General features: G+C 42.9%; 1 protein-coding gene across 2 annotated transcripts in view; it reads left to right on the plus strand.

Moving 5' to 3' along the window:
- Positions 1–245: 245 nt before the first annotated feature.
- Positions 246–9,517, plus strand: part of sema4ab (sema domain, immunoglobulin domain (Ig), transmembrane domain (TM) and short cytoplasmic domain, (semaphorin) 4Ab) — a 66,149-nt gene continuing 56,877 nt past the window's right edge. For both annotated transcript variants that reach the window (XM_063185518.1, XM_063185519.1), the window contains exon 1: positions 246–505. The gene's annotated coding sequence lies outside the window, so the exon portion shown is untranslated. The remainder of the gene's footprint in view (positions 506–9,517) is intronic.

Consider the following 9,517-nt stretch of genomic DNA (forward strand, 5'->3'; position numbering starts at 1 on the left):
TAAAAAGCATCTGCTATGAATTACAGAGTTTTGCTGAACTATAACAAATTCTACTTGTCCACACATCCCCAAACGTGACCACCTTCTGCGTTCTGCCTACAAAAAAATAGAGCGTCTTTCCCTGCAGGCGCGTATGACGGACAGCGCACTTTGATTCTGCCACCAGGTGGCGCCATTGGCGACCTTTTGTTTCGAGTCTGTTGTCGTGTACAAGGGTTCTAAACTCTTGTGTGGCTAGTTGTGGATGTTCAGGTTGGTTATCGGAGCCACACGGAGGCGAGTGTGCCTTGAGAAAAGCGTCGAGCATGGATGTGGAAGTAAAGCTAGTGCGTTCCCCTAAAGAGCCGAACCGCGTTTAATTGATCAAGACATTGTTTTTAATTTTGAACAGAAAAAAATCATAACAGACTATCAAACATACCTGTGGAGGAGAAGGCGCGAGGACATGCATGTTCGATATTTCTGTCGAAACGGCTAACCTACACTGCACGCTTTACGAGTTAAGGTAAGTACCCTTTGTTATTTATATTTGCAATAAACACACACAACACCTTTGTACAGAACCTGCACGTTTTATTTTCAGGGTTCGTGCAAAGCAGCAACACTGTAGCCTACTAACTTAATGTGAACAATATGTGGCTGAGACAGCCACTTCAGGAGATTCGTAAATTAGCCTGTTCACACAGTATTACGTGGGTTAGATGTGTGGCTATCTCTGAAAACAGTCACAAAGAAAAACATTTTCTTTGCCATGGTAGACTAGCTTGCAAGAGTTACCCGTATGAGAATAACGTTGTTGTAAAAACACGTGCCCAGTTGCCTGAGTTGCCCTGGAATGTTTTGGAAGTGGAATGTTGACTGTTTTTCTTTCCGAATTGGTCGGATGAGCCTGTACAGTTATGTTATGTAATTGTCTCTGGAAGCATATTCATGGGAACATCTTGAGTATTTCTTAATATTTGTGCAAGATAAAGTTGCCATACAAAAACTTGCCACGTACAGAGTTTGGGTGGTTATAACATAGTAGTAGCAGCAGCACTGTATTTAGTATGCTACTACTGAGTCAGCTACATTGAATGTAATCTGTAAAAATTGGGAATATGTCACACGCTACGATTCGCATGTTGACTACATTTTGTCTAGTGTTGTGGTGGTTGTTGTGTGTTCATAACACTATATGGGCCTTCTGAGACAAAAATTACTCATCAGCTGTGTCTTGCTGTATCTGTGCCTCATCAAAATATTTGTGATCAGTTGATCACACTGACACAAATCAGACTATCAAGAAAGATGTCTTTCTGTTTATCCTGATCCATTTCTGGAAGTAGTAGCCTATATGCACATCTTTCATCCCAATGTTTGCATGACTGAAAAATTGGGACCAAAATGTTTCTTTATTTGTTTCTGATGGCATACCATCACCTCCCAAGTAAGTGTCAATCAGTCTAGAGAGTTTGTGCTCTTGGATGGACGGGTGTGTACTAGCTAGAGACCACAGGAATGCTCTTGGGGGCTGGAGAGGACACACTGGTGTCAGTGTCACTATATCGTTACCCGCTCTCATGAACACAGCACACATCACTTCTGGAAGAAGAATCTGATCTCTGATCTGCTCACGAGTCGCGGCACTTCTGAGTCTGGACATGATGCTCTTCAACACAATCACACATGTACAAGCCCACAAACACAAAAGACCTGCATACACGCTGCAACACTGTATGGACAATAAATAAAGTCTTTGACTCTGAAATATGTAGATTAGAGAAGAGTAGAGTAGAGAGTAGAGTATCATTTATTGATCACAGGACATTGATACAAGTGAAATTAAGTCATCAAGTTACATACAAACATAAAACAGAAGACATCACACACAGGCATTACACACATCATTACACATATATTTACCATATATAGCACACTCTTACATACATTCAGCCCAAGGCAGGAAACTAACTCACTCTCTCTCTCACACACACACACACACACACACCGTTAGGGAAATGTTAATTGTTATGCTCTTAGTCAGACCAAGTCTCGAAGAGATTTGAAAGTCGATCATAATCAGGCTATCTGTGTGCAGGGCTGTTGTCACTGATGGGCTGAGGAGGATGAATATGAGCCGATGTTGGATTGATGCTGGAATGTGTTTTCCCTACCTTGGTAGTCATTTTTTAAAGTATGTTTTGGCCTTTATTATTACAGGACAGTGTGAGAGTATACAGGAAATGACTGGGAGAGAGAGACGGGGGAGGGTCGGGAAATGACCCCGGCCGGACTCGAACTGGGGTCCCTGTGGGCAATGTAAGCACTTAGCGTGCTGCGCCACAGTGCCCCCACCTTGGTAGTCATTTTTTTGTGTGAGAAGTGGAACTGCATTGCCCATTTACAGTTAAAGTTTTCTGAACGGCACTGAACTGAACAAGACACGTGCTCTTCGAAGCTTTGAGAGGCATCGTATGGTGGTGTGGAATGAAGAAGTATTTGGCAGCCTCGAGGTTGTTTCGTCACCACCCTGTTAACTGACTAGACCAGTGGTTCTCTAGACCAGTGGCATCCTTATCAACACCCCCCGAGGGCTCCCCAACGCCCCCTGGGGGGCTGGACCACCCCCTTTGAGAAACACTAGACTAGCCAGTGTTTCCCAACCAGGGGTACGTGTACCACTAGGGGTACGCGAGCACACTGCAGGGGGTACTTGAAAAGATGTTATTATTATAACAAATGTATGGAGCAGTCACATCAGGACAGAGAAAGCGATATAGAACATGAATTGGGGGGTACTCATGGTACAACTAAGAGGCTTAGGGGGTACGTGAGACAAAAAAGGTTGGGAAACACTGGACTAGACTATTGCCTTTATCCTAGCCCACATCCGCATCTGACACACCCAGCCCACCTGATTCACTGTCCAGTGTCCTCTGTTCAAGAAGGCAGAAAATGTGTGCACATCAGTGGCACAGGTGCTGGACAAAATAAAATAACTGAAGTAAATAATAAATGTCCGCAACACTGTTAATGCTCCCAGTTGTTTAATGGCACAACGTTTCGGACCTTAGTCCTTCTTCAAGTGCAACCGAAACGTCGTGCCATTAAACAACTGGGAGCATTAACCTTTAAGAGTGTACCGTCACACCGGTGTGACGGGAATGTTCGGGCAGTGAAAGTTCTATAGAATTCTGGGCGTCATTCAATACAATTTGGAATTTTAGAATCTTGCATTGTTATATAACACATTCTTTTTATAGAATGTTCAAAAACCCACCCTCTTAATTAACAGTGTTGTGGACATTTATTATTTACATCACTGTCCTCTGTTGCCTGTACTCTTGGAGTTTGTGGGTGCAAATAATTCCCCCAAACTTGCATTCTCTCTTCTGTCCTTTGACTTTGTGACTTGTTGTCTACCAGGGTAGTCAGTTTTATATTTTTCTCTCATTTGGCATTTACAGTATTCATGATATCTGAAGTAGAAAGCCTTGTGGTGCAGGAGGACATTTGTCTGTGTTTCAAAGTTGCTTTGACAATAAGGCTTATTTATCGTGAAGATATATCTGTGTGTGTTTTGAGTGTTAAATTAAACAAACTTAAGGCTTATTTATCTGTAGCCTCTTACTGCAGATGGGGTCGCCGGCGGGCCTATTCACTATTTGCTGAAAATACTCAACTACATCATAACAACATTGCTATGACAGTACCAAGAGCCTTAAGTAACAGATTAAGACATAGCCATTACAATAGGTGACAGTAAGTTTATAACATAGGCTCTGTGCCAAGGGGTTAAGATGTGTGTTTTGAGTGTTACATTAAACAAATTTGGAGGAGCAGACAATGATTTCTGAGTGTTACATTAAACACATTTGGAGTGGACAATGAGGTGGGAGGATGGAAGAAATGATTTGCACCCAGTGTCTTGCCTCATCGCTAGCCCGGGCCCTCCCACGCTAAACTGTTATGCTGCACAAAGTTTCCCCTGTCATTTAGTCTGGCCAGGCACACTATCTAGAACATTTCAAATTCTTAAAAAATGGGGGCGCTGTGGCGCAGCGCGCTAAGCCCCCCACATTTGGGCTTGCATGCCCACCCACGGGGACCCTGGTTCGGGTCCGGCTGGGGTCATTTCCCGATCCTCCCCTGTCTCTCTGTCCCATTCGCTTCCTGTCACCATCTTCGGCTGTCCTGTCGAATAAAGGCATAAAAGCCCCTAAAAAAAAATATATAATATAAGTCTTTTTGACTTTATCTATGATAGGACAGTGAAGGTGGTGACAGGAAGCGAGTGGGGAGAGAGAGATGAGGAAGGGCCGGCAAAGGACCCGGGCCGGGAATCCAGCCCGGGTCAGCCACATGACAGACGGGTGCCCCATCCTTTGGCCATGGCAGGGCCAGAGCATTTCAAATTCTAACAACAGGTGGGGAGCTTATCCATTTTGAGCATTTCCAGTGTGTCAATGGGGCATGTTTAAGACAGTGACCCTACAGTTCAGTTAGAAGGTCAGTGAAGGAATGGGTGGTGTAATCGATTGCCGTTTCAACAAGGAGCATACGGAGGCATTTCATTAACGCAAGCAAGGCACAACCTCGGAGAAATAGGCTGAAGACGTAAGTATTTAGACCAAATATCTCGCGGGGCTTTAAAGTTGCAATAGTCAGGCCATCTCACCACACCCTCCATCGAGGGGGTGACCGAGGAAGGAGTGGGTTCCCCATTTGATTTTTTGTGTTTTTGGCTTAATTTAGGAGCCGAGATAGATGCCAGTGCCTCGCCACCAGCTCCTGGTGCCCCCTATCATTACAATTCATCCCCAGAGTGCTCCAGGCGTGTTAAGTCTGTTTTTTTTCAAGATTATGTATTTGTCTGTAATTTTAGCTGCCATCAGAGGAATGTGATTTTATTACTCTTTGCTTCAAATTAGCCATCTGGCAAGGCCTCGGGTGTCTGTAAGGCTCAATGAATCATTATAGCAATGTAATAGGTCAACACTGGTTTTGGCAGACTAGGAAACTTTTTAACCTGTGGTGATTGTTCTCTGTGCAATATGCAACTTTTGCTGTGCAATATATGCATCTTTTGCTGTGTTGAAAAGAAAATCTATTTTGCCGCTGACTGATGAACGCTATTTGTGCAGACATTTTTTCATACATTTGTTGTGTTTTTTAGTCTTTTTCGATATACTCCCCTACTTGCTAATGTTTTGGGTGCTGTGACCTGTTAATTCACAAGGATGTCTGTCTTAGTGATAAAATCCAGGAGTAACTTCACTTGACTTGGTTGCGAAATTCAGTGCTGCATCACAGCTTGTACGGTGTGGGACTTGTCTTTTACAAACTATTGCCTGCCCTGTACCCCCAAAAATGTGGGATGAAAGTAGTATGAATGTATGAATCTTGCAAATTAAAAGGTGAATGAATGGACATCCCTGTAGGTCCACCAAACGCGTCTCTGAGATGCTGATTTGGCCATTCTTGAAAGCCAGTCCACACCACTGCACTGGCCACTGGCTAATAATAGCGAGCCCTAAGTCCAGCGAGCCTGAGGCCTCATGTCGAGCAGACCAGGCGCGGAGTGGCCGTAGGGAGATCGGGGACTTGTCCCGGTGGGCCGCGGCCGTGAAATGTAATAGAGCGGCCGCCCAGCGTTCTTTGCCAGCCCGGATACTTTTAAATTACACTTCTATGCACTAACTTCCCACTTTCCACTCTCCTGTATTTCAGCTCAACTGACTACCCAGTATTTATACCGCATACCAGATGGCAATACCTCACTGACGGTGTCAGACAGTAAATTGGCCACACCCCTTCTCTACTGATAATTTTCATACACCGTAGATCGCGGAAGTTTACAAGATCTTAGTAACACAGTTTCGTTTTCAGTATTTTAAGAACCTGTGATATGTATATTGGTTACCAAAGGATGGAAATATTAATATATTATGATTTATTTTCCGATTTCCACACGACTGTTACAGTTTACAGTCTTTCCAGTCCAGATTCATTTGCTCTGTGGTTATTGACTTGGGTTACGAACAGACTCCACCAAGTGGTAAGGAAGAGAACTGCACCTAACAGAAGCAATGGGTTTTGTTTTGATTTGTTAGAACTACCAGTATATCTCCTTATAGTCGAAATAATATTATTATCATACATATATTTATATGTGGTACATTTAGGATGTAGCCTATGTCTGAAGAAATGGAACAAAATAATTACCACACAAGATTCTGATGTGACCAGTGCTGGGTGTGTAGGCTAAGCTGTGGATTAAAGTAGAGTGATTGCAAGAAACAAAGACATTTGCTGCGACGAAGACAGCGTTTTAAGGTAGGCCTACACCGTTTGGTTATACATTTTGTTGACTTATGGTTGTGCTTTGAAGTAGCTAGGTTTGGCTTATTTGCTGCATGGTGGGTTTATTGCAGAATGTAGACAGACTTTTTGTAAGCTATAGCTTATATACTATATACTATACTATATTTTGTAAGCCTACTCTTCTAAAAAGTCCCACACTCAAAACTTTGTGCCCATGCTCATCCTATCTTCCTTAAACGATTTTTCAATTTCAAACTGTCAAAATGACAGTGGAGTGCACATTTGCATGGAACAGTAGCGTGATGTAGCCTAACCTAGTAGGCCTATGAATGCTTTGGACTGTGATGATGGCTCCAGTGGTGTAGTCTACTTTTTGAAGTGGTAGGCCTATACTGTATATTTGAGCATTTTTGATGTGTGTATAGTCTACTGTATATATTTGTGCTATTGTAAATAATGGATCAATCAATTTTAAGTGGGTATACTGTAATCCCTGAAATTTTGAAATGGGTGCGTATACCTGCGTTTTACGTAGACTACACCACTGGCTGTGCATTTCATCAAGGTGTAGGCTACAATTCTCCACTTCAGGTTGATATTTTGACAACACTTAAATGTCCACATGTAGTACGACTGCAGATTTCGTGGCTTTTGTCTTTTTGGTTAGGAAACCATGTTGTTCGCTTTGTTTTTTTTTGTTTGTTTTTTTTAAAGAGGGCCGCCAAGGGGAAAATTCTCCCGGTGGGAAAAGGTGGGCCACTCCGCCCCTGAGCAGAGCTCTGCTAATTTAGCAAGTGACTTGTTTGTCCGAGAGACTGTTTTCATGTCCGGAGCGCGGAGGCCACGTGTGTGTGTGTGTGTGTGTGTGTGTGTGTGTGTGTGTGTGTGTGTGTGTGTGTGTGTGTGTGTGTGTGTGTGTGTGTGTGTGTGCCTGTGTGTGCCTGTGTGTGCGTGTGTGTGTGTGTGTGTGTGTGTGGAGGAGGAGGAGGAGGCTTGTTTTGCAGCTAGAACTATCTGTCACTTTCACAGATTAGATATCTGGCAGCAGTGTTGGTATGTCCAGAAGTATCACAGCAGGGTAGTAGCATAGATGCACTCCATGCACAAGCTGCCGTGCGCACACACAGACAAACTGATGGAACATTTTGACAAAGGATGAATTTTGATTCTTTTAGTAGAGTTTGTGTGGTTTGGCAAACCAACAGTAAAAACTGTAGCGCTACACAGTAACATGTCGGAACGCACAGTGAGAGGCTCTACTACAAAATGCTCAAACAGCACGGAATACAACAATGATCAGAAAATGAATGATGAGCTATTAAAATGTTTAAAACATGAATATCTGTAATGCTATATTTTAAAAAGCCCAATTTCTTGTCTAAACCTTGCCTGCAATGTCATGAACAACATCTGAAAATCTTTGGTTTGGTTCCTGAGTCATTGCAGAGATATAATGTGACTTACAGGGTGAAATGAGTTGTAGTTAAGCAATACAGCAGTGTTGGAATAGATTACCTCATCTGACATGTGGTACCCACCTGACACTCTGCCCAAATTAGCATTAGCATTAGCATTTTGGATGGAGTGTCAAATGGGGTAGCCTGCTCATATCAGGTGGGGTGCTCATCCCCAACGGTACTCTATTACTACTTTATTACAACTCATTTCCACCTTTTAAGTTATATTATCTCTGTAATAACGCAAAGGACCAAAGGACACACTTTCTGGAGATGTTAATGATTTTATAGCCTAACTCTAGCCTCTAATTAGATATTCAAGTTGTAATTTCTCATAATTCATATTTAGTTGATTGTTTTGCTCCATGCTGTATTTAGTTTATTGTCTTAGATATTCATATTCATATTTATATTCAAGGGTGAATGCATAGTGTCTTACCCTCTTGATTAATACCTTCTTAGTCTAGTCGAGTAAAGAGTTGTGTAGTCTGGATTTCACTTTATGTTGGTGCCAGATTCATGCAAATGCATTTCTGCCATTCTACCTTCTGCCACTAAAAAGGCGCACCAAGTCCCATTTAAATCCACAAAGGTCGGGTCCCAAAAGCGTCTGATTTCACGTGGAATGACCCTCATGGGGCAGTAAGCTTACTAATACTGTCAATTGTGAATAAGCTTAGTGCTTGCTAATTGAGATACAGAAAATGTGCATTGGCAAGCTCTGGAATATTCTACTTACTGCTGGAAGCACAGCAAATAGGCTACACCTGCTGACACAAATCTTTTGGATTTATCCACTTTGATTGCCAAATCAAAAGTGTAAACCTTCAGTTCTGTATTGTGTGGGGCAGCAGCATGTGGGGTATAGTGCGGCATTCAGCAATCTTGAGCATGTGTGGCCACGGTTGGCACATGGCGGCATAATCTCTGGAGTACCGGTGGGTGTCATGTCCGAATATCACTCCAAGACTGAAAGAGATTGCCATTGTCTTTTAAATGCCTTTAAATGCCTCGTTGGGGAGAGCTCAATAAGGAGACGTCACGGGTGCACTGGCAACGTAATTTCAAACTGATGCCTGGTGTCACGAAGGTTGCCAAGCCCGGATATGCCGTAATATGTAATATTGAGTAAGATTGAGCCACTAATGCTAAGTGGATTTTGATTTTTTTTTAATCGTGTCTGATGATCTGTGTTTTTACCAACGATCATCCGATTATTAGGCTGCGCTCTGTATACTGCAATGCATTGGTGCTCAAAGAAAGACTGTGGACTGTCCTTGTGTGTGTGCAAGCCTCACCCCCAACCAACAGGCTCTTCATTCCTGCATCTCCAATCCAGCACAAACGAGGGAGAAGAGGGAGGCGATTTTTTTAAAGCATGATTTCTCACACTAATTCATAGATTTAAACGAGGCTAAGGCTTTGTCCTATTTCTCCATGCTCATGCAAGAGGGAAGTCTGAAGGGAGTTTAAGCACGTCCCCTCAACTCTTAAACGTATTGGGACACACTACTGCAGTACTTCCCAAACTTTTTCAGCGGGGACCTCCTTTTGGACATTGGAATATTTTTGCAATTCCCCAACCCACCATAGTCTTAGCCTAGCAATGGAATGGATTTCTAGCAATATTAAAGTGAAAGTGAAACCCCATTGGGAAACTCCAACTCCCATTGTCATTGTGACACAGCACTCCACAGCACACAAGTGAACACTGCACACAACGAAATTGCATTTATGCCTCACCCGTGCAAGGG

This window comes from Engraulis encrasicolus, chromosome 20 (assembly GCF_034702125.1).
Source record: "Engraulis encrasicolus isolate BLACKSEA-1 chromosome 20, IST_EnEncr_1.0, whole genome shotgun sequence".
In the NCBI taxonomy this organism is placed as follows: Eukaryota; Metazoa; Chordata; class Actinopteri; order Clupeiformes; family Engraulidae; genus Engraulis; species Engraulis encrasicolus.